The sequence below is a fragment of the Chaetodon trifascialis genome, chromosome 7 (assembly GCF_039877785.1).
Source record: "Chaetodon trifascialis isolate fChaTrf1 chromosome 7, fChaTrf1.hap1, whole genome shotgun sequence".
Classification (NCBI taxonomy): domain Eukaryota; kingdom Metazoa; phylum Chordata; class Actinopteri; order Chaetodontiformes; family Chaetodontidae; genus Chaetodon; species Chaetodon trifascialis.
The window spans coordinates 1,552,315-1,576,086 of record NC_092062.1 but is presented as its reverse complement, the minus strand read 5'-3'; the positions used below and the strand labels follow the sequence as shown (position 1 = coordinate 1,576,086).

At 40.1% G+C, this 23,772-nt stretch overlaps 1 pseudogene; it reads left to right on the top strand.

Moving 5' to 3' along the window:
- Nucleotides 1-846: 846 nt before the first annotated feature.
- On the top strand, nt 847-2,436 carry LOC139333524 (putative nuclease HARBI1; annotated as a pseudogene).
- Nucleotides 2,437-23,772: the final 21,336 nt, after the last annotated feature.

The following is a 23,772-nucleotide window of genomic DNA, read 5'->3' as shown; positions in this document are numbered from 1 at the left end:
TGGTGACACAATGTGCATGTGGTGGTGACACAATGTCCAGAAATGTGGTGACACAATGTCCGGAACTTTGTGCCACGCGACACTGTTTCAGACGAGACCATTTTCAATGTTGCGCCTCTAAACAGGCATGGTGCAGGGCGTGCTGAGGGTAAACTGTAGTGCTGTGGTGTTACGTTACAGTGAAGATGGATGGGACAGACATTTAAAGTTCCGAAATCGAAGCTGCAGAACTAGTAGAACATGATGACCCAGAAGAACTTGTGCCGAAAAGAGGAGCCGTGTCTGTTGTTTTTTTGTTTTTCTTGTCAGGCTAACACAAGCAATTTGCTCCACCACCTTAGATGCAAGCATGTCTAACAAAAAGACGAAAATAGCGTATGTCCACTTTATTTCGCCACTTCATGCAAACCACACAAGCTTGGTATCATATGAAAGCAGAGAGTGATGATCACAAAGATGTCTGCCTCCTCACTGTGCGACGAAAACTCTGCGAGCTAGCAGCCAAACAGTACCAGAAAGAAACTTCGCTAAATCATACAGTATGTCTTACCTTTGCTGTTTTGTGGTCAAAAATTATATTCCAGCTCGAAAAAAAGTCTCCTCCTATGACTGCAAATCACGAAGGTCCTGAGGCCTGTACCATAAAGCTGGATTACGGCTTAGCGAGATAACTTCAGGCTTAACCCTGGCTTTTCGGTACCATAAAGGTGGCTTACTTTCTATCGGGCTACGTTGCCGTGGTAACCTATGCTGAACACCTAACCTGCTCCGGAGCAGGATAAGTTCAGGATAAGAGCTCAGCAGGTATAAAAGCCCCACCTACTGACCAATCAGATCTCTTGGAAAATGGCCTGTCCGTTTTATGAGAACCCGGTGGATCTTGGTGCACAGCTTGTGCGAAGAGCACTCAGGCCCAAGAGAATATTTAGAGATTGCTGTAATCCGTTCGAATTGTCTGAACAATCACTGTACGAAAGGTACAGGTTTTCGGGAGAGGGGTTACAATACATCTGTCAGCTGCTGGAGCCTTACATCAGTAATGTAACGCACCGCAACCACGCGCTGACAGTCCCGCAGACAGTGTGCATTGCACTGAGGTTTTTTGCCACAGGTAATATATTTCTTAGTGATGTTTGTAATTATTATGATGTCTTTAAATCTCTCGTTGGATGGGTTACAAGCAAGCCACAGATAAAATGCCATTAATCAATTATTTGTTTAAGTAAATCATGGATTGATTCATTTATTCATAGGTACTTTTATGTATTCTGTTGGCGATGCCGAAAACCTCGGGAAAAACACAGTATGTAGAGCTATTCATAAAGTTGTGGGGGCCCTGACTGAGCTTGTCGATGCATTCGTGGTGTTTTCCGGCCACCTGCCCACGCAATGCATCAAAGAGGGCTTTTATGACATCGCAGGTAAGCAAGGTTGATGTGTAATTTGCATAATGTAGACTAAGCCCTGGGATGTTTGCCGTTGTATATTAAATGCAGCACATTCCTTTCACAGGGTTCCCCAGGGTGCTGGGTGCCATTGACTGCACCCACATCCCCATCTCTGCCCATCTGGGTGAGAATGAGGCTGACTTTGTGAATAGGAAGTCCTTTCACAGTCTCAACATTCAGGTAGAATTCATACAATACAATATTATGTTATGTCAGTCATTTCAAATTAAACTGTCCAAATGTATAAAAACACCCACACAATACTTTTTTCAGTAGTAGGCTTGCTATGTTTGGGTCCTTTTTAAATACACATTGCAGCATCACTCACTACAGTTTATCCCCAATGCTTCTGCAGATGACATGTGACCATCAAATGATGGTCACCAGTTTGGTGGCAAAGTGGCCGGGGTCTGTCCACGACTCCCGCATATTCAGGGAGTCTTTGCTGTGCCAAAAGCTGGAGCAGGGTATGAAAAATTTACATTGGTGGCTATAGATTTTGATGATATCCTTAAGCATTTTTTCCACACTTATCAAAGCAATTTCTTTTTATCTTTAGGGCAGTTCGGTGGAGTACTCCTTGGAGACAGAGGCTATGCCTGCCTGCCTTATCTCCTGACCCCCTATCCTGATCCCAGTGCAGGGCCACAAATGAGGTTCAATGTGGCCCATGCCAAAACCAGGGTCAGGATAGAGATGACCTTTGGGGTCATCAAGGCATGGTTTTCATGCCTCCGTGGCCTGAGGGTGGTCCCGGGCATGCAGGATCATTTCTGCATGTGTGGTTCTGCACAATATCGCCACAATGAGGAAGGAGAGGACACCCCCCAGTGACCCCCCACCCCCGGATGTGGTGGACCCCATCACTGTTGATTTCCCTTCAGGCAGGGCTGTGGGAGAGGCCATAAGTGAAATTTTTTTTAGTTTAATGAAAAAAGCAAACATGGAATTCTTTCTCCCGCTTCTGAAACAGAACAGCACATTTTGAGTCTCAGTGTTGCCTGTCTGAAAAACATTACATCACAGATAGATAGATAGATAGATAGATAGATAGATAGATAGATAGATAGATAGATAGATAGATAGATAGATAGATAGATAGATAGATTTAATTTATTGATCCCAAACTGGGAAATTCCCCTGATGTTAACTGTTTAATTTGCCTGAAACTAAATCACTGAATTACCTTCTTCTCGTGTTGTAATTTTTCCACCTCAAGTTTGAGTTTTTTCATTTTCAGTTCTTTATATTCAATATCCAGTGTCTTTGCGGCAATGTCTAGTTCCAGTTTTCTTTTGTACAGCATTCTCACACTCTCAGCTCCGACCTGAAACAAATTAAATACATTTTACAGTTGCTTCACCATATAAGCATTCCTGCTTTTAATGGCTGGCTTTAAAATAATGCCAATGTCACACTGACTATCCCCATTAAATTGAAGTTAATTACATCTTGCGACTGTCTCCTGCTGGATTGTCTGGAGGTGGAGGCCACAGGCTCGGGGTCTGGAGGATTTCCCTCTTCCTGTGAAATACACATCATAGCAGCTAATTCATTTTAAGATAGCGAGCATTGCGGACACCAGTTAGTCCCATGTGCAGACCACCACCATTAGTGAGACATGAAAGATACATCAGCAACTGCCAAGTGTCCACACTGGATCTATGTTAAAACAGGGTGAATGACATATAACTGTTAATTATGGACTACAGTGTACCAGCAATGGTCTTTCTGAGCCTGCAGACAATGTCTCCTCATCCATGGCCTCCACCTGAGTACAACCCCCCCAAATCTATGATCAGCAACCACAGATGACACGTGTAAATGTATATGACAGGTTGACTTCACTATTACCTCTGCATGGGACAGTGTTTGTGTGGGTGGGGGTAGCAGCGTGAGAGTATGAGTCTCACTATCAACTGTTGAAAAAATACATGTTACACTCCCACAGTAAAAACATTGGATAATTGTGTTCTATAAACAACCCAGTGTTTTAACATTGAGTCACTGAGACGTACCCTGAACAAATAAGATGCTGCGGGAGCTTTTTTTTTTCTACTTATGTTGCTCCCATGTTCTCTTTGCTCCACTCGGGTTGCATCTGAAATAATAAGGCTACAATCACATGCCATAACGAAAAATTTCATACACACATACATTTATGGAACACACAAATGTTACTGTAGTCAGATATACAAGTGTAGTCATAGTGGGGAAGTAATATTATAATGGCACTAACTTACACATTGACAGAGTCGGCGATTTTTTGCCAGCAATCCTTGCGCCGTTTGGCAGCTGCAACTGTGTTGCTTTTTGCCTGGATTATTGATTTGTATTCCTCGTATTTATTAATTATTATTGTTTGCTCCTCCGTAGTGAAATATGCGGCTCGGGCTGATTTTTCCATGTTTGCGATTGGTCGCATGCAGCAAACTCTGCCCTTTTTATGTGAGCGCGCACAGATCTAGATTGAACAAGCCTGAATTGAATTAGTGAGTTGATAGCCGGCTTTATGGTACCGAAAATCCGGAGGGCGGATGTCTCGTTAAGTGAAGCCCGATAAGTAAGAGGAAGCTCGGCTAGGTTAATCAAGCTTTATGGTACAGGCCTCTGGTTGTTTACATAAAGAGGAGGGGGTGTCTAGAGTGGAGGGAGTGCTCTTCATGTGATAACCTATCTCTGGACTTACTTTCTTAACACCGTTAGACCTAGGAGAGAAAATACCGTAGCCAAATCACAACAGTACTCAGTAATACTCATCAGAGCGCTTCCAGTGACACCCTCACCAAAGTGTCAACAGTGCACACAGTTTACAGTACATGTAGTTAGAGGTTTGCTGTAATAGTTGAGTGCATTCATACCACCTGATGGACAATTTAGCTAAATTGTGCTACATTTTGAGCTATCCTCTGGCCTAACCCAAGTGTAGACGAATGACAACCTACCACAAGCCAGCAAACCGCCTGCACAATTTCAATCATTGTTTTATTAACTACATTTTTTCATTCTCTTGCCTTTGTTCACATGTAGAATGATAATAAAGATAACCAAATCAGCACAGAAGAACACTGGAGTAACACTTCCAACAGTGAGGATGAAGATGATGGACTCAACACTGAGAACCCTCCCAAAAGCCAATTGGATGTGGACATTTCAAAGGTAAATGCACCATTCAATGTGGTAGCTTATATACTGTAAAGTCTTTCAATAAAAAAACAAAAAAAAAAAAAAACAACTTACATTTAGAGCCACTGAGGGGCGAACGGGAAGAACTTGTTCAGACGCGTGTCCTGGGCAACAACAATAAACCACTGTCCAATACTGCTGTCTTTGAGTGCGTCAACCCATTTATTTTACAGTCGTGCTCTCCTTTACAGCGGTAAAATATGTCCACAATTCATCTCAAGCAAGTTTCCATTCAACAGGTTCACAGTACCATTTTTTCCATGCTCCCACACACGGTCGAAAAACTGTTTGCCTGTCCCGGTTCACACTCCTGCTGCTCATCACCTGTACCTTACCTAAATTACCTGTGTTTGTGTTCTAGTGCACCACCCTGTGTACAAACAACACAACTGCATTTCTATTTACAAACAATGACCTCTATTAATTAAACAAGAAACAAAACAAAAATATTACTGTGGCTCCAACACACCAGCCCCTAATTGTTAATGGCAGGAGGGCATAAACAATTCAACATATATTTACAGAATGGAGCCAACAAATCATTTGACAATGAACCAATAAACCAAAACTCTTCTATAGGTCAGAGGTCACCAAAATAACTATAGTTCAACTCATGTTTCAGCTTCTTGTAAAAGATGAAGTTTAGTCACTGGCCTATCCAGTATGCTGGTCTTGGTTTGCACTTGTGCAGAACGCACCAGTCCTTTCCTGTCTGGGTAAGTCTGAAGAACTCTTCCAAGCAACCAGGAGCTGCGGGTCTGAGGGATCTGCCATGAGCACAGCGTCTCCAGGCACAAGACTCCTCCTTTTCTTACTCCATCGTTGACGTTCTTGTAGCAAAGGTAAGTATTCTCTTAGCCAGCACTTCCAAAAAAGGTCAGAGATGTACTGTACTTGCCTCCATCTTCTTTTGATGTACAGATCAGCCTTCTCAAACAGTCCAGGTGGTAAGACAGGTTTTCTTTTCATTGTGAGCAGGTGATTGGGTGTGAGAGCTTCCAGATCATTTGGATCCTCAGATAATTTGGTGATGGGGCGATCATTTAGAATGGCTTCGACTTCACACAGAACTGTATGGAATCCTTCATCATTCAGGGTTTGTTGATGTAATACTGATGTTAGTATCCGTCTTACCATCCTTATGATTCGCTCCCATACACCTCCATGGTGTGAAGCTGCTGGTGGGTTAAAGCTCTACTTTATCCCTTCCTGTAGAAAAGCATCCTGTATTTTGCTGTGATTTAAAGCAGCAAGAGCTTCCCTTAGCTCCCTTTCAGCTCCAATGAAGTTTGTTCCGTTGTCAGAGCGTAGATGAGAGACCTGTCCTCTTCTACAAACAAACCTGTGCAAAGCATTTATACATGAGTCAGTATCCAATGAGTAGGCAACTTCCAAGTGGACTGCTCTACATGCCATGCATGTAAAAATGACTCCATAGCGCTTTTCTAGGTTACAACCTCTTTTGACCTCGATTGGTCCAAAATAATCGACTCCAACATTGGTGAATGGAGGAAGATCTGGAACGATTCTTTCTAAAGGCAGGTCAGCCATTTTCTGCTCACCCAACTTCCCTTTATGTCGCCTACAGAAACCACAGTTAGACAGGATCTTTCTTGTTGCTGCGTTAGCACTGGTGATCCAATATTTGCTCCGTAGTCTGGAGAGAACGTGGTTTCTCCCGCCATGGCCCACTTGTTCATGAATGTACTTTAGTATTAGAGAGGATACATGTTGGTCTTTGGACAGGATGACTGGATGTTTTGTCTCCTCAGGCATGGCTGCCTTACTCAATCTCCCTCCAACTCTAAGCAATCCATCTTCTAGAGTGGGGTCCAGTTTGTAGATTCGACTCTCCTTTTTCACTTCACACTTGCCAGATGATAATGCAGCAAGCTCGTCAGGAAACCTTTCTTGCTGGGCGAAGCGAATGATGGATATTTCTGCTTCTGAAAAATTGTCCGGAGTCAAATTCTGTCCTCCAAATGCAGCTTTAATGCGCTGCATTTCCTGTTTTACGTGGTTGCCATCGATGTCAACATCCTCTTGACTTAGCTCTTTTCTTTTTTGGCTCATCTCCTGTAGAGCCTTCCTCATTTTCAGGATCCACGCAACTGACCTCTTTAACCTTTTTCAGTCAGAAAAGTAGGTTATCAGCCGATGCGTAGCACTTGGTGTGTCCTCTACAATCACTGCATTAGCTGTGAGCTCCTTTTTGACCTCTGGGTTGTCTGCAGCAATGTCAGAATCCAAGGTGGTTTCTGGCCACTCTTCTTCCCTTTTCCACAGAAATTCAGGGCCTTCAATCCATCCCCTGTTGGTCAACAAATGATCCACTGTAAATCCTCTTGAGGCTTTGTCTGCAGGGTTCTGAGTGGTATGAACATACCTCCACTGTTGTACATCGGTTGCTCTTCTGATGGTAGATATTCTGTTTGCCACAAAGGTTTGAAATCTCCTGTCCTTTCTGATGTACTTCAAAACTGATGTACTATCAGTCCAGAAACATGACCTTTCAAGTGGAAGCTGTAATTCCGTTCTGAGCATCGTGTCCACTCGAACAGCAAGGACAGCAGCAGTGAGTTCTAACCGAGGAATCGTCACTTGTTTTAGTGGTGCCACTCTGGCTTTGCCTTACATGAAAGAGACATGAATATTGTTGTTGTTGTTTTGCATCCTGAGATATGTCACAGTACCATATCCACTTTCACTGGCATCTGAAAAGTGATGTAACTGGCCATGAGTGGGTTTTCCAAAATCTGGTGGTTTGAGGCATCTGTCAACCGTGAATGCCGTCATCCTTTCCAAGGCTTTCAACCATTTGATCCACTGCTGTTGTAGAGGTGTGGGAATCTGATCATCCCATCCATGACTCTTCCTACACAGATTCTGGAGTATGAACTTCGCTGTAAGTGTCAGTGGTGCAAGAAATCCCAAAGGATCATAAACTGAGCTGACCACCGATAGAATGCCGCGTCGAGTATGGGGCTGTTCCTTGAGTGCCATCTTGAACCTGAAAATGTCTGTCTTGACGCACCAATGAAGGCCAAGGGCTCTCTCAACACGCAGTTGGTCCCTGTCCAAGTCCAACTCATGCAGAATCTTGGATCTCTGCTCCTCTGAAATGGATAGCAACACTCCACGACTGTTGCTAATCCATTTTGTCAAATGGAAGCCTCCATTATGGCAGACAGCTGACAAATCTCGGACCATTTTGACAGCCTCCTCTTCAGACGGCAAGCTCTTAAGACAGTCGTCCATGTAAAAGTTCCGATTGACTGTATCAATTACCTCAGCAGGGAAACTGTTCTGGTTATCTTCTGCAGTCTTTTGTAAGGCATAACACGCACAGCTGGGTGAAGACACTGCCCCGAACAGATGTACAGTCATCCTATATTCCACAAGATCTTGGTTTATATCCCCGTCAGGCCACCACAAAAAACGTAGGAAATCTTGGTCATCCTGGGCTACCTTGACGGAACATGGCTTGAACATCAGCCATAACAGCCACGGGTTCTTGTCTGAATCGTGTGAGGACTCCTAACAAAGAACTGGTAAGATATGGGCCTTGTAGAAGCTGACTGTTGAGGGATTGTCCTCTGAACTCGGCTCCACAGTCAAACACAACACAAAGATTTCTTTTCTTAGGATGGTACACTCCGTGGTGTGGAATGTACCATACCTTTCCATCAGACCTTTTTAGCTGATGTTCTGGAACACGCTCAGCATACCCCTCCTTGATGACATCCTGAGAAAGTTGGCATATTCCTGGTGGAACTTCTCGTCTCTCTCAAACCTCCTCTTCAAACCCAGAATGCGTTGCTTAGCTACACAATGATTGTTTGGGAGGGACACCTCTTCTTTTTTAAAGGGGAGTTTCAAGCTGTAATGTCCATCTTGCAGCTTCACTGAATCCTTCATGATTTCCATGAACTTCATATCATCTCTCGACATTTCTTCTTTGTCTCCTGATGCATTTTCATTAAAATCATGATTGTACTGATTATTCAGTAGCTCCTCCAGCCTTTCTATGGAGATCCTATTTACTGTTGCAGTGGGGTGGCCATTTTCACACCGCTCTTCACTGCATCCTTGAAGGGGGCCATTAATTACCCACTCCAATAGGGTCCTAATGGCGTAGGGTCCATTTCCATGACTGTTTACTACTTCCCAGGGTTCGAGCATTTTGGATTCATTGGTGCCTATCAATAACTCCACGTCAGCTTGAATGCGAGGAACATCAAAACCATTCAAGTATGGCCACTTAGCCAATTCCTCTTCTTTGATGATGTTTTCTGTATTCACAGGCATCCTCTTCTGGGTGTAGACCTTTGGTAAGCCATAGAAGTGTGGTGTACATAGAATCTCCAAACCTGTCAACCTGTAGCTGGAAACTGATGCTCTTGAGCCCATGGTTCGTAGACTGATTTGAGTTTTCCTTCCACTCATATTCAGCTTTCTCATCAGGGTTTCTGAACAAAATGTGGCTGTACTGCCTGGATCAAGAAATGCATACGTTTGTATGATTTTGTCTCCTTTACTGGACTTCACCTGAACTGGTAAGATGGAGAGAATTCCGTCACTGTTCCCGGCCCCTGTGTGACCACATGTTTGCAGAGAGACCAATGCACTGCTCACAGATGGTTCCTTTGGCTGTTTTGAGTCTGTCTTGTCTGCTCTCACCTTTTGATGGATGTGAAGAATGCTGGGATGGTTTTGGCTGCACATTTTACAAGTCAAGCGCTTATCGCAGTCCTTGCTTTTATGCCCAATGCAAAGGCAGCCAAAGCAAACTCCTTTCTCCTTTAGAAAGTTGATTTTGTCTCTGTGCATTTTCTCCTCCAATCGTGGACACTGTTCCAGTGAGTGACCTTGAGAGCAACACACACAAATGCTGGTGTTCATAGCAGATGCACTACTTTGCCGTTGAACCTGATTAGACTTTTTGGAATCTTTACATGCAGGGGTTCCAATGGGGGTAACAGTGGTTGCAAAACTGTCTCCTTTAAACCTTGGCTTGTTTTGTGATTTTGTCCTGCTCACATTTTTACTTACTGTAACAAGTGGTGTATTCTGAATGTCTCCAAAGACTGAGTCAGACACTACTTTCACTTGATGCTCGATGAATGTGACGATGTCACTGAACTGTGCTCTGCGATTGAGTCTTTCCAGTATATCACACGCAGAAACTCTCCATTTTTCTCTTAGCTTGTATGGAAGCTTCAAAGTTCTCATATTCGCCGGCATGTCCAGTTCTCTCATGTATTGAACATCCTCCATAGCATTACAACATTCACGCAAAAAGAATGCATATGCTTTCAGAGATTTGACATCCTCCGGTTTCACTACAGGCCAGTTGAGGACTTTCTCCATGTATGCTGCAGTGATCTTGTGTTCATTGCCAAAGTGTTCTTCTAGCAGATGCTTAGCCATAGGATAGCCTCTGTCTGGAGCCATGTGCTGACAGCTACGCACTAGCTCTTTTGGCTGGCCTCTTGTGTATTTATCTAGAAAATACAAACAATCACCTTTACTGCTTGCATTATTTTCTACACAATATTCAAAGGCTCTGATGAATGTTTTGTACTGCAGAAGATCCCCATCAAAAAACGGAATTTCTCTTGGTGGTAGTAAATGAGCAGTTTGTTTTTGGATCAGTAATGCTGATATTTCATTTTGCTTTTGCAGTAAGTTGCAGAGTGCTGATGTGTCGTCCATTTTTTTGAAGAGGTAAGTGAGACTGAATGGTTTTTGGGTTTGTTTGTTGCACATGAGAGTCCAAAAACGGTTCACTTGAGGTTTTTTCCATGTTCTTTCCATATTTTATTTGACTGATCTTCCTGACTGTTTTGGTTTGCATTCCTATATGCAGGTTGTTTTTGTTGCTGTACAGATGGTGGTTGTTGTGAATCCACAAGGGCAGGTTCATATTTTTTTGCCTGTGGGTTGAGCCTTGTGGAAGTTTCCTTTAATCTGGCTCCTTTTTCATGAGGGTTGAAAATGGTGGGCATGTCCTTTAACCTAACACCTTTTTCATGAGGGTTGAGAATGGTGGATGTGTCCTTTAATTTTGCTGCCTTTTCAAAATAAGATTCCATTCCGTTTGAGTGTGTAGTTGAGTGAGCTTGGCGACTGGAAGCTGATAACACTGCTAATTTAGCAGCAGAAGCGGCCATTTCCGAATCAAGCTCCAGCCTCTCCTTTCTCCTCCTCAGCTGCTCTGTTTGCTCCTCCAGAGCATGTTTCTCCTTTAAGCCTGCAGCGCGAGCCTCAAGTGCAGCTCTCTCTGCCTCAGCCTGAATGCGTGCTGATGCAATAGATGATCTACCAGATCTTGAGCTGGTGTGACTTTTCTGACTTGATTTTTTGCTAGACACATTTGTTTCAACATTGGAAATACTGTCACTTGGCTTCACTTCACCCTCATCACAATCAACATCGTTGTCGTTTTCAGCATGTTTTTGAACATCTGGATTTGACAACCACCTTTTCACACAGTCAATAAATTCATTGACACTCAGCAGTTTTGCTTTGAACCATATTTCATGTTTCTCTTTTTCTGCAGGAGGTAAAAAATGTAACAGAGATGCATGTGTTTCCCTTGCTTCATTGCACAAAGTTTGGTATTTGTCAAAAGCACAGTGTACCTCAGTTTCGTATTCTCGGTCCTGCATTAGCTCTTGAATCATCCCTTTTAGATTAGATGCTTTAGTTTGGATTTTCTTGTTTTTTGCAACGTTTCCAATTTATCAATCAGTGCTCTTTGTGTTAATTTGATGGGACGTTTAGTAACCGATTGTGTTTCAGTTTCACCGCAGGCCGCGCCCCCACTGGGCTGCGTGTCTGCTGCGGCGGACCCATTGTCATCATTACCTTGATTTACACACTTGTCTGAATCCATAATAAACACAATCAGAAGCAGTCAGATACCATACATAAAACAGACCATCACAGTTTATTTAATGACCGGTACCGGTACCAATGCATTGGGTTTTCAGTCGTAATGTGTGCACACAAAGTTTAAATGGCCATAGATGGTAGCGCTACACATACCTCCGGTCCATTAACGTGTTGATCGACAACGAAGAGTGTCCCGGTGGTGGTCCGTGGTCTCTGTTCAGTTCGTTGTCTCTGTCGACAGCCTAGCAGGCGCTGTCCTGATTGTCCAAACGATCTGTCTCGAGCACAGAAATCCAGCGAAGACGTCCTCTATCAGCTGTTCCCTTGAACGGCGATCCCGGCGAGTTCATTCAAGCAGTTTTTCGACTTAAATGTAAAGTCTTTCAATCAAAAAAAACAAAAAAACAACAACTTACATTTAGAGCCACTGAGGGGCGAACGGGAAGAACTTGTTCGGACGCGTGTCCTGGGCAACAACAATAAACCACTGTCCAATACTGCTGTCTTTGAGTGCGTCGACCCATTTATTTTACAGTCGTGCTCTCCTTTACAGCGGTAAAATATGTCCACAATTCATCTCAGGCAAGTTTCCATTCAACAGGTTCACAGTACCATTTTTTCCATGCTGCCACACACACGGTCGAAAAACTGTTTGCCTGTCCCGGTTCACACACCTGCTGCTCATCACCTGTACCTTACCTAAATTACCTGTGTTTGTGTTCTAGTGCGCCACCCTGTGTACAAACAACACAACTGCATTTCTATTTACAAACAATGACCTCTATTAATTAAACAAGAAACAAAACAAAAAATTACTGTGGCTCCAACATATACATTTTCTTTATAAGTGTCTACTCTTTTAATTAAGTAATCTTTTTCCCTTGTCAACCTGAAACGTGATGGAGTGGAATAGTACTAGAGAAAAGACACCTGAATTTCCAGTGGTATGTAGACAGTGGTTACACATTGCTAGTAGTTACTGTAAGCCCATTACATTTCTTACTCAGACAACTACAGTGATCTCTGCAAGATGAGACAGGAGACAATACTACATAATAATAATAAAAATACATATACTGTATGTACTAGCTGTAGCTGTTGTTCCCATCACGTCTCATGTCTCATTCAAGACGTGCTGCGAGCTTGCAGATTTGCTGTTTTCACTATCCATCTCCATCATGGTGAAAGTATAAATGGGGCGTAAGATTTTCCAGGATTGAAAGGTAGAACAGCGTGTAGGTTAGGTCTAAATGGGTTAAACGTTACAAGTGTCATGGGTTAAATTGCATTTTTAGTAAATTATATTTGGTTTAACGCTTACGAAACTTACTTTCTAGGCTATGAACCAATTGTTATGAATTTTTTTGTAAGGGTAAAAATACTTTATGCTGACTGACATTACTGCTTAAGTTTGCTGCTACTCATTCTCATTTATACATGCTTTTTCTATCTTTTTTCCTATATCTATAGGGCAGTGAAGACCAAGCAGATGGATAAGCCCCTGTATCCTGGTGCACCCGTTTCAAAGAGAGAAAGTTTATTGATGCTGATGTCCTGTGTGCTGCAGAACAATTTAACAGGCAAAGCAAATTCATTTACTGGATCTGTTCAACCTGATGTTTCCAGGTCTGATTCCGTCACATTACCTTTTCCACAAAGAGTTTTGAAGTCGCAGTCTGAAGTTCACTTTTATTGTGAAAAATGTTTGGCATACACTGGCATTAGTGCAGACTGTCCCTCTCATTGTACCTTTTGCAACACAGTATTTGATGTCAACACAAGTTTAAAAAGGGCTTCTACTTTCTTGTAATTTCCCTTCATGCACAGATTAAACAACTTCTGCAGGAACAAGATGTCAAGTCTTACTGAAAAAACTAGATCCTTTGGGGTTTTAACGGACATAGAGTCTGGCGGAGAGTACCAAAAATTGTGTGACAATGGAGTTCTTGGAAAAGATGATTTCACTCTGATTTGGAATTGTGATGGTGCGCCAGTGTTCAAAAGCTCTAAATGCAGCATTTGGCCGATTCAGTGCCAGATTGAATTGAATTGGAACCAGAAATAAGAAAAAGGCACATTTTGATGTCAGCATTATGGTTTGGGTCAACTAAACCATCCATGTTTACACTGCTGACACCATTTGTTAAAGAAGCTTCATTATTAGAGACTGAAGGTATTGGCTGGTGTAATGGTAATTTCAGTTCCCTGTACTTCATCTACTTGAGTCACCCCACCGCCCTTTTCCTCACCAGGATATCAGGTCCTTTTGCGTTTTAAATTCTGATGTCCAGACTTCTTAACATCCACATACAAAATCCTGCAGGATGTCTGCGGTGCGAACCACTCCCTAGGGAGCTGGTACCGATGAAAACACACCTTTGGGTAGGGGGCGTTCCTCAGGTATAAATGTTTAGCTCTCCCCATGCTTGGGGTCTTCATTCTTTTTTTTTTTCATACTTTTTATTTAATAGTTTTGAAATTTGTAAACGGGCTGCATGGTGACGCAGCAGGTAGTGCGTGTGCCTCACAGAAGGTCGCAGGTTCGATTCCCGGGTCGGGCCTTTCTGTGTGAAGTTTGCATGTTCTTCCCGTGCATGCGTGGGTTCTCTCCGGGCACTCCGGCTTCCTCCCACAGACCAAAAACATGCTCATTAGGTTGATTGGTGACTCTAAATTGCCCCTAGGTGTGAGTGTGAATGGTGTGTGTATGTGCCCTGCGATCGGCTGGCGACCGGTCCAGGGTGTACCCCGCCTCCCGCCCATTGACAGCCGAGATAGGCTCCGGCCCCCCCGCGACCCCGAAAGGGATAAGCGGCATGGAAAATGGATGGATGGATGGAAATTTGTAAACATAAATAGCAACATAATGTATGTGCCAATAACCATAAACAACACAAACAAATCAAAACAAGACAAATCAAAACAAAAAAACAGAGCACAAAGAGAGAAACAAAAAGCAAAACAAACAAACAACAAAAAATAAATAAATAAATAAATAAAATAAAATAAAAAAAACACCACCTAGAGCACAGACAAAACAGCCACAACAATCAAAAAATAAATAAATAAATAAATAAATAAATAAAAAGGAAAATAGGCTATTAGTGGGTAGGTATACACCCATACTTGTACTTGTCTGTGTAAAAAATCAAAACTACAAACCCCCCCCCTCCAAAGCTATGTACTTATTTTTAGTTGTTTGTAGTTGTTTGGGCCTGGCGTTACTTTCATCTCTATCTCTGTTCTTTAGATTTTGTTTCTAACCAAAAGTTAATTTTCAGTAATTTTATGCTCGAGTATACAGTCACCACTTCCCCTCACACACACTCATGTATATACACCAACCTGTCATGCACCCCCATCGACCCTCTCCCCCCTCCATAGTCCATTTATCTATTACTCATATCAGTCTTTGTGATCCTTTCCAATCTTGTCTCAAAAACATTGCTTATTCTATGTGTTATTTTTTCCATTACGTAAATTTCCTTGATTGTTTCCTTCCATTTTATTATTTGTGGTGCCACTGCATTCAGCCAGTTTTTAGTAATCTGTTTAATTGCTGTTATTCTTAATATTCTATAGAGGTATTTATCTGATGGAAGAGACAATACATGTGGGGATTTCCCCAGAAGTATATGTTTTGGAGACAAAGCGAGGTTGCATTGGAATATATTGTCTATTTCCTCTTTTACTTACTTACTTACTTACCTATGAATACAGTATATGAGTGTGATTAGCTTCATTTTCTCCACAATTACGCCAACAGCTTGCTGTAATTTCATTATTATATTTTGACTGGATAATCGGTGTTTTAAAATATCGCATTTGCACCTTCCAGGAAAACTCCCTCCAAAATAAGGAGCTTGTTGTTTTCCAGGTATTAGTGCACATATCTGTCCAGTCTTCCACTGTTATATTTATATGTAATTCCTTTTCCCAGTTCAACAAAGCTGTAAGTCTGTCACTCTTTTCCTCACAATTGATAATTCTGTATATTTGTCCCAGTATATTCTTAGAGTTTAATTTATTATATGTATTGATTATGTATCTTATTAGAGGGTGTATATCATCCAAGGTTTTATTATATCCCATTGTTTTTATCAAATAGCTTCTTACCTGTAGATATTTATAGAACTGAGAGTTTGGAAGTTTAAACCTTTTAGAAATATTCTCAAATGTATCCACTCCCTTGTTTGTAATTATCTGGCTAAATCTGATCAGTCCTTTACCAGCCTATATTTTAAATGAGTCGTCAATTATACTGGGTTTAAAGTCTGCATCTGTTGCAATTTCTCTCAGATAGACCAAGTCGTTCTGGAGTTGTTTTTTTCCTATAATTTTTACCCAGGCTCTTATAGTGTTTTTTATACAAATATTATCAATTTTTTCAGCAATTGTATTGTTTATTTTATTAAATACAAGTTCACTCAGTGTTATCCCCATTTGTGAGGTTTCAATTTTTCTCCATTTTGCTAAATGCTTATCATTCATCCAGGCTAGGATTGATTTTATTTGAGCAGCCATATAGTAGTTTATTAGGTTTGGTAAAGCTAATCCTCCAGATAATGTATTTTTTTTTATTGTCTTTAATTTAATTCGGGCTTTTCTTCCTCCCCATATAAAGTTACATAATAATTTATCCCATTTATTAAAATTATTCTGAGGGATAAAGATTGGTAAATTTTGAAATAGAGAGACAAATCTTGGCAAGATGTTCATTTTAACTATTTCATTTCTTCCAGTAATTGACAGTGGTATAATTAACCATCTTTGCAAGTCTTGTTTAAGATTATTTTCGAGTATGCCAAAATTGTACTCATATAATTTATGTAAATCTTTAGGGATAATAACTCCTAGATATATTAATTTACTTTGTTTCCATTTAAATTGATATTTTATTTGAATATCTTGGGATATTGGTTGGCCTACTGCCATTGCCTCTGATTTATTTGTGTTTAATTTATACCCAGATAGGTCACTGTATTGTTTAATTTCTTCCACCACTTCTGGAAGTGATTGATTTATATTAGTTAAATAAAGAATTACATCATCCGCGTACATTGCTAATTTGTGTTCATCCTGCCCAATCTGTATTCCTTGTATCTTATTATTACTTCTTATTTTTTCTGCCAATGGCTCTATAGCTAAAATGAAGATCGGGGGGAGAGGGGGTCCCCCTGTCGTGTCCCTCTTAGGAGTTTGGTGGATGTTGACAGGGTACCATTTTCTTGAATTCTTGCATTTGGAGATTTATACATCATTTGTAGCCAGCTTATAAATTTTTCATGAAATTTGAATTTTTTACATGTTTCAAATATGAAGAGCCACCATACTCTGTCAAAGGCCTTTTCAGCGTCTAGCGTTAACATCAGTAATTGTTGTTTTATTTTTTGTGAGTATTCCATTATATTTATTGTCCTTCTAACGTTGTCACTCAGATGCCTATTAGAGACAAACCCAGATTGGTCAGAGTTTATTATGTTAGGAATTATTATTTTTAGTCTATTCACCAAGATTGAGGTTAACAGTTTTTGGTCAACGTTCAACAGTGAGATTGGTCGATATGATGAGCAGTCTGCTGGGTCTTTACCGGATTTATGTATTACAGTAATAATTGCAGAATTCCATGTTGGAGCATACTCTTTATTGTCTAGGGCCCAATTAAAGACTCTACATAGGAGTGGTATTATCTCCTCTTGAAATTCCTTATAAAATTCATTGGTAAAACCATCGGAACCTGGGCATTTCTCTTTTTTAGTCTGTCATATGGTTTCTCCTAGTTCCTGCTCTGTTATTGGCTTGGTCAGCTCAGTATTTTGATCTTTTGTTACCTCAGGTAGTTTTATATTTTCTAAATATTTCTGATTTTTTTCTATATTGATTTCTGGATTCTCTGGAGTATATAACTGTTAGTAATACTTTAAAAATTCATTTGCTATTTCTTTCCTTTTAAATACAATTTTTAAGTTGCTGTCCCTTATTTTTGATACATCTGATTTCATTTTTTGTTTTTTCAACTGAAATGCTAACAGTTTCTGCGCTTTTGGTCCACTGTCATAATACTTTAGTAAAGGTTAATGCTTTTTCAATGTTTTCCAATTCAATTTGGTCTATTTTGTTTCTAATTTGTCTAATTTCGTATGCATATGCATGCAAGTATGCATATTTGTATTTTTTTTATGTTCACTTTGGGTTCTTTTTAAGGACTCAAGTAATTCCTTTTTTTCCCTTTCTTTTTCTTTAACTTTGACTGATGCCAGCATGATTATCTCACCTCGAATAACTGCTTCGGCTCCCTCCCACACCATGATGGGAGAGACCTCTCCATTATCATTAATCTCTATATATTGTTTTATTACTTTTCTAATTTTATTTTTGATGTTAGTATCATTCAGCAGAGAGTTATTGAGTCTCCATATTGTTGAACTTTTTTCTATTCCTAAGTTTACTTTCATAGATATTATTGCATGATCTGATACTTCTATTGTGCCAATCTGACACTGTGATACCTTTTCTATATCTGTTTTAAACATGAAAAAATAGTCTAATCTGGAGTATTTATTATGAGCTGTTGAGTAATATGTATAATCTTTTTTATTAGGATTTAATTTCCTCCAGGCATCTATAAGACCAATCTCATATTCTGCTCTTTTTAATATTTGTGAGGCCCTCTCTGCTTTATGTTTAACATTATGTTGACAGTCTAATTCTGTATTCATGACCAGATTTAAATCTCCTCCCATGACCAATGTCCCCTTTGCCTCTAAGATGATCATGTCTATTATTTTAGATATAAGATCAGTTCCTTGTTCTGGTGGCCTGTATATATTTAGTAATGTTATTTCAGCATGATCTATTCTTCCTTTTACTAATACATATCTCCCATCTTTGTCTACAATAGTTTTTTCACAGTGGAGGGGGATGCTATTCTTAATCAGTATCGCCACCCCCCTCCTTGCAGAGTGGAAAGAGGCTGAGTATACCCAAGCATTTGCCAGTCTTTCTAATTTCTTATGTTCCTCTTTTGAGAGGTGTGTTTCCTGAAGGAACAGTACGTCTCCCCCCTCTCTCTTCATCCTTAATAAAAAAAAATTTCTTTTTATTGGGTTATTTAAGCCATTCACATTTAATGAGGTTATTTTAATGTCCTGTGTCACCATCTTTAATCCTGTTTTTTATGTTAGGTATTGAATTGGGGTTTTTTGTTTGTTTGTTTGTTTGTTTTTTCCTTTTCCCCTGTCTTGCCAGGCCCAAGAACAATACTACCCAAAAACATAACTAAAGAAACAAACGTAAAATAGAAAAACATTGGAGCAAAACAACATAAAATGACTTCCATGTGTGCCACCCCTTCCTCGGGTAGCTTGGTTTGGTTTTCCATATGTCTACTGTCACATGGATCCTGGGGTCTATTGCTGGTTGTGACCCTTCCCTTAACGTGATGATAAGGTTTCTGTTACAGCACATCTTTGTTTTTAGCAGTCGCAAACTTGTGTTCCCTATCTCCTCGGTGTCATCATTAATCCTTTTACTATCCCTCTTCTTTTTCCCCCTTTTCACCTCTTTTTGCACTTTTACTTTATATGATTTGTGTGAGTATAAATCGAAGTCAGTCCAACACTTAAGTCCAAAGTCTAAAATTAATAATTAAGAGTCCAAATGTAAATTTATAGGCTAAATCCATTAAGGAGGGTGAGGCTAATTAAACAGTTAGTTTATGAGTTAGAGGAGGTCTCTTGGCTTCAGCCCGTCCCCAGACAGAGATATGGCTCTCGAGATAGGACCTTGCCAAACAAACAAACAAAAGCGAAAAAGCATCCTGATGAGCCACCTCCAACAGGCAAGGCCGAAGAAAGCACCGAAGCACGGCCAACTTTTGGAAATTTATTAATTGGTGTACATCTCAAATAATGTAAATCGTGTGCTTCACTGTCTCCCCCCGGCTCCACCCGCGCGAGGTGGCCCACCGAGCCTCCTCTCCCATACAGTATAATTTATACGTTCACTGATTTCAAAAGAGAGCTTATAAGGTAAAGAAAATCAAAGTAAAATAAAATATCTCAACCCTTTAGGTCTGTATCAGTTTTTAAAAAGGTAGATTCTATTCGATTCTGCCTCACCTTTCCCTACAAATAAACAATTCAAGACTTTGTTCTTAATCATTTGAATGAGCCCAAAATCAGTTCACATGAAATTCAGTGAGAAAAAAATAATTAATTAATTAATTAACTAATTGAGAAAAAAAAAAAAAAGAATTCAGTCCTAGGCTAAACTAAGACTAAGCATGGGGGCGGGTTAGAACAAACAAATAAAGAATAACTATATAAATTAAATTAATGCATGCGCAACACACACACACACACACACACACACACAGACATACACTTACACGCACATGTACATACATACAGCACACACACCTACTGTATACACACACCTGTACATACATACACACCCACATACACCCATACCTAGACCTCCTAACTAAAGTAACTAACTTATAAAAAGTTACCCACACTATTCGTCTCACTTTTAATTTTAATTAATCATTTTCAAGTTTTCTCACTTATCTCCCATTATTTCGTGTTCCTTCACTAACCTTAGTGCATCTCACCATTTAAGTCTTTGCAACATTGTCCAAGAGGTCAATCGTTAGTTTATTTTATTTTATCAGCTCCTTTGCGTGCTCCTCTCCGCCTCGCGTCTTCGCTGCTGTCCCCCCCTGGATATCTCTCTTTTCCTCCACGCCGCTTTGAGCGCTTGTTGTCTTGTGTCCCAGTCCAGAAAACAAACAATAATCGAACGCGGTCTGTCTCTGTTCTCTGTGCGCTGGCTTGTAGCTGCTTGGTGCGCTTGGGTGATTTTTCTGAAACTGTAGTTCCAAGTGCTCTTTTAAGAAGTCCTCAAGAAAACGGATCATATCCTCCCCTTCGGCTCCTTCCTTCACGTTATCCTGATGTTATTTTGCCTTGATTTATTCTCCAGATAGTCGATTTTACTTGCTGCCTCTTTCAGTTTCATCATAAAAAAGTTATTTGTCTCGTGGAGCAGGTCCTCTCTCTCCTCACACTGCGCTATCCTTTCCGTCACCTCTTCCATCTTTTCTCTGGTGTCTTTTAGTTCACATTTCACCTCTTTAATTTCTTGACGGAGTTCAAAAAAGGCTTGCTTTGTTTCGGTTCGAAATTCTTTGAAGTCTTTTCTGAAGTTATCCAGTTGGTTGGTTATCTTCTCTGTGAATTTCTGCAGTAGTTGTTCCATCTCCGGTTCTTTGTCTGAGATTTGTTTGTTCTCTCTGCCTCGTGGTTTCTTTTCTGTTTTCTTCTTTAAGTGTGAGACTGATCCTGAGCGTAAATTCATTCTTTTGTCAGGATAAGGCGTTATTCTTGTTATCTTAGTTTTTTCTTTTTTTTCTTCCTAAATCATGATTTTTATTTATAGACTTAACCCGAGGTGATAAGGAGCTCAGGATTTACGCTGCCATCACCTACGTGCTTCCGGCGGAAGTCCTCTAATCTTTCTTCATTCTATCGCTCTTGTGATGATTGACCTTCTCTTTGCAAAGAAATTAAAAACTTTGTTGGCCAGCAAAAGTCTCTATTTCATTCTTCACCAGCAGCACAGAATTTCCACAACAATGGCAAGACAAACAAGGACACGGTCATGTTTCCAAAGTGTTTGTGCTGATTTGTAGCTCTGATTCTGTGGCTCATCCATTGTTTTGCAACACTAAACAGTTAAATGGCTTTTACAGCTATGATTTTTACTTGCGCAGAGGTGGTAAATCGTATCCATACGAATAACCTGAATCCCCACTTAGAAATGAGAGGGATCATTTCAGTTATGCAATGTCAGGTACAACTGATGAGCCAGTGTATGGAGTCAAAGAACCATCTCCTTTAATGCAACTTCAAAACTTCCAAATGATAAATGGCTTCATTCCTGAATATCAACACACAACAAACAGTGATTCCCCCTGGTACATGGGTAAAGAGATTGATGAAGTTGATAGGTGACTTGTAAAAATCAAACCACCTGTTGAGATTACTATGACACCAAGGTCACTGACTTAAAGGAAGTTCTGGAAAGCTTTAGAGTGGTGAGCATTTCTCCTTTTCTTTTCTCTACCTGTATTGAAAGGCATACTCCCTGCAAGATTTTGGAACCATTTGTTCCTACTGGTGTTTGGCATATATAAATTATTGCAGGATACCATAAAGACATGGGCTACATCAACCTTTTCATTTGAATCCAATATGGGCACTCTCATGAAGTGTTTTCATGGAACACAGTATGTCCCCTCACAAATAGTCAGAACATTTCTGTTGTGGAGAGAATTGCCAGAAAGGGCCAAGAACACTATCCACCCAGGACATGAAAAGGTTCGATCTCTTGCTGAAGAACTTTACTTTAGTAAAAGAAAAACAGAAAACTGTGAAATACTAAATGAAAGTGTCAGAGGTTCTGGTCATCCCCCGGTGCAAAAAAGTATTAAAATGGCATATAGGCTTGCCACTGCAAAGTTGTGCGGAAATCTAAGCAGCTGCTTCTGGTCTTACAACTGTTTTTTGGTTGATGGAGTTCTGCATCACAGTCAAAACTATGACAAACTAAAGAAGAGATACAACAGTGCTGTATGCCTGAAAGATGGTAAATTTTGTTTAATTAATGACTTATTATTTTAATGACGTTATTTTTAAACAAATGTGTTCACATCAAATTTCTGAACTTTGTTCATGTGCCAAACTATGTTGTGTTTTAGTTGAGGTATTTACTAAATCAGACAGGCCTGTATGTAAAGATTCGCAAATCAATGTACAAAGTACTTTTATATATGAGGATAAAAAAACAAACTGTTAATGCTGGCCTGACATGATTAAAACAAAATGTGTTCTTGTTGGAACAGATGACACTGTGTACATAACACCATTGCCAAACCCTTATGAGAGGGACTAGAACTTGATCAATGAAGTCAAGTTAAATGTTTCTCTGTTCTTGTGTATGTTTTTAAGGGACATAAAGATAATGCAATTGAGCACATACTATTTACTGTAAACTTTAAAACTCCAGCACTATATCATCTTGAACATGTAAGTTTTTAACAGGGGTAATACCTCATAGCAAATGTGTGCAGTGAAAAACACTTCACACATGACTTAACCTTATGCTGTACTTGGATCAAGATATACTAAGCTTTAGTATTAAAGTATAAGTGTAAGTCTTAGTATTAATGCTCTTTGTCTTAGACTTTTCTTTATACTTTTCAGTATAAGCCCAGTATACTTCACTATACTTTTCTTAAGTATATAAAATAGTAAACTTCAAGTATACTGCCTCAGTTTTAGTATAAAATAAGCGTATTCGTAGTACACTTGGATAAACTACTTTTTGCTAGGGGCAGGCCACTCCTGACCATAAGGCTGTGGTTTAAATCAATGGCTCTATATCAAACAGGCTCTTAAATGACAGCTTTTTAATTCTGTAAGAGAAACTGGTAGGCTGTTGAAAGAGAGCTATGGTTTCTTACATCTGAGGTTTTATTTTTGTCACTTAATATTGAGTCAGTTACATTGAACTAGTAATAAAGTAATTGCTGAGATCTGGGAACACAGTAACATCACAACACCAAAGAGAGATGATCAGACATGTTGGAAACAAACCTCCAGGTTATTTGGAAGAGAAAGCCAGGGTGAGCAGTAGGGTTGGGCAGTATGCTGGTTTCAAGAGTACCTCTGTCACATTCTGCCAGGACACTGGCAATAACGTCATCACTGTGATAAATATTTGCGCTAATTAAAAAAGCTTTACTGTGGTTGCGATAACATTCAGGTAGAGAACTAATCACATACTCACAAAAAAGTACCTACTACTTTTCTTACTATAACACCAACACCAGTAACACAGAAAAGTGGAAGATAAAATGAGCAATACACACATATTTCTCAGTTGTTGGTGGCAAGAACCACCACAAAAGTCTTCAACTCCCACCATCCAAGGAAATGGATTACCTTAATGGAAATGTCCTTGTTGTTATATGCTTTGCTTATGCATTAATCATTTTTGTTTGTTCATTTTTGAACTGTTGCTGCAAAACTGAAGAGCAAGGATCGATTGATACCAACTTGAAACTTAGAACCCGTAAGTTTAGCTATTTTTATGTTGCTTTACTATGTATTTGCTGGTTAGCCTTTTGAATTTGGTGTTAGCATGTTCCATGGCTAATGTGGCTTGTAGCATCTAT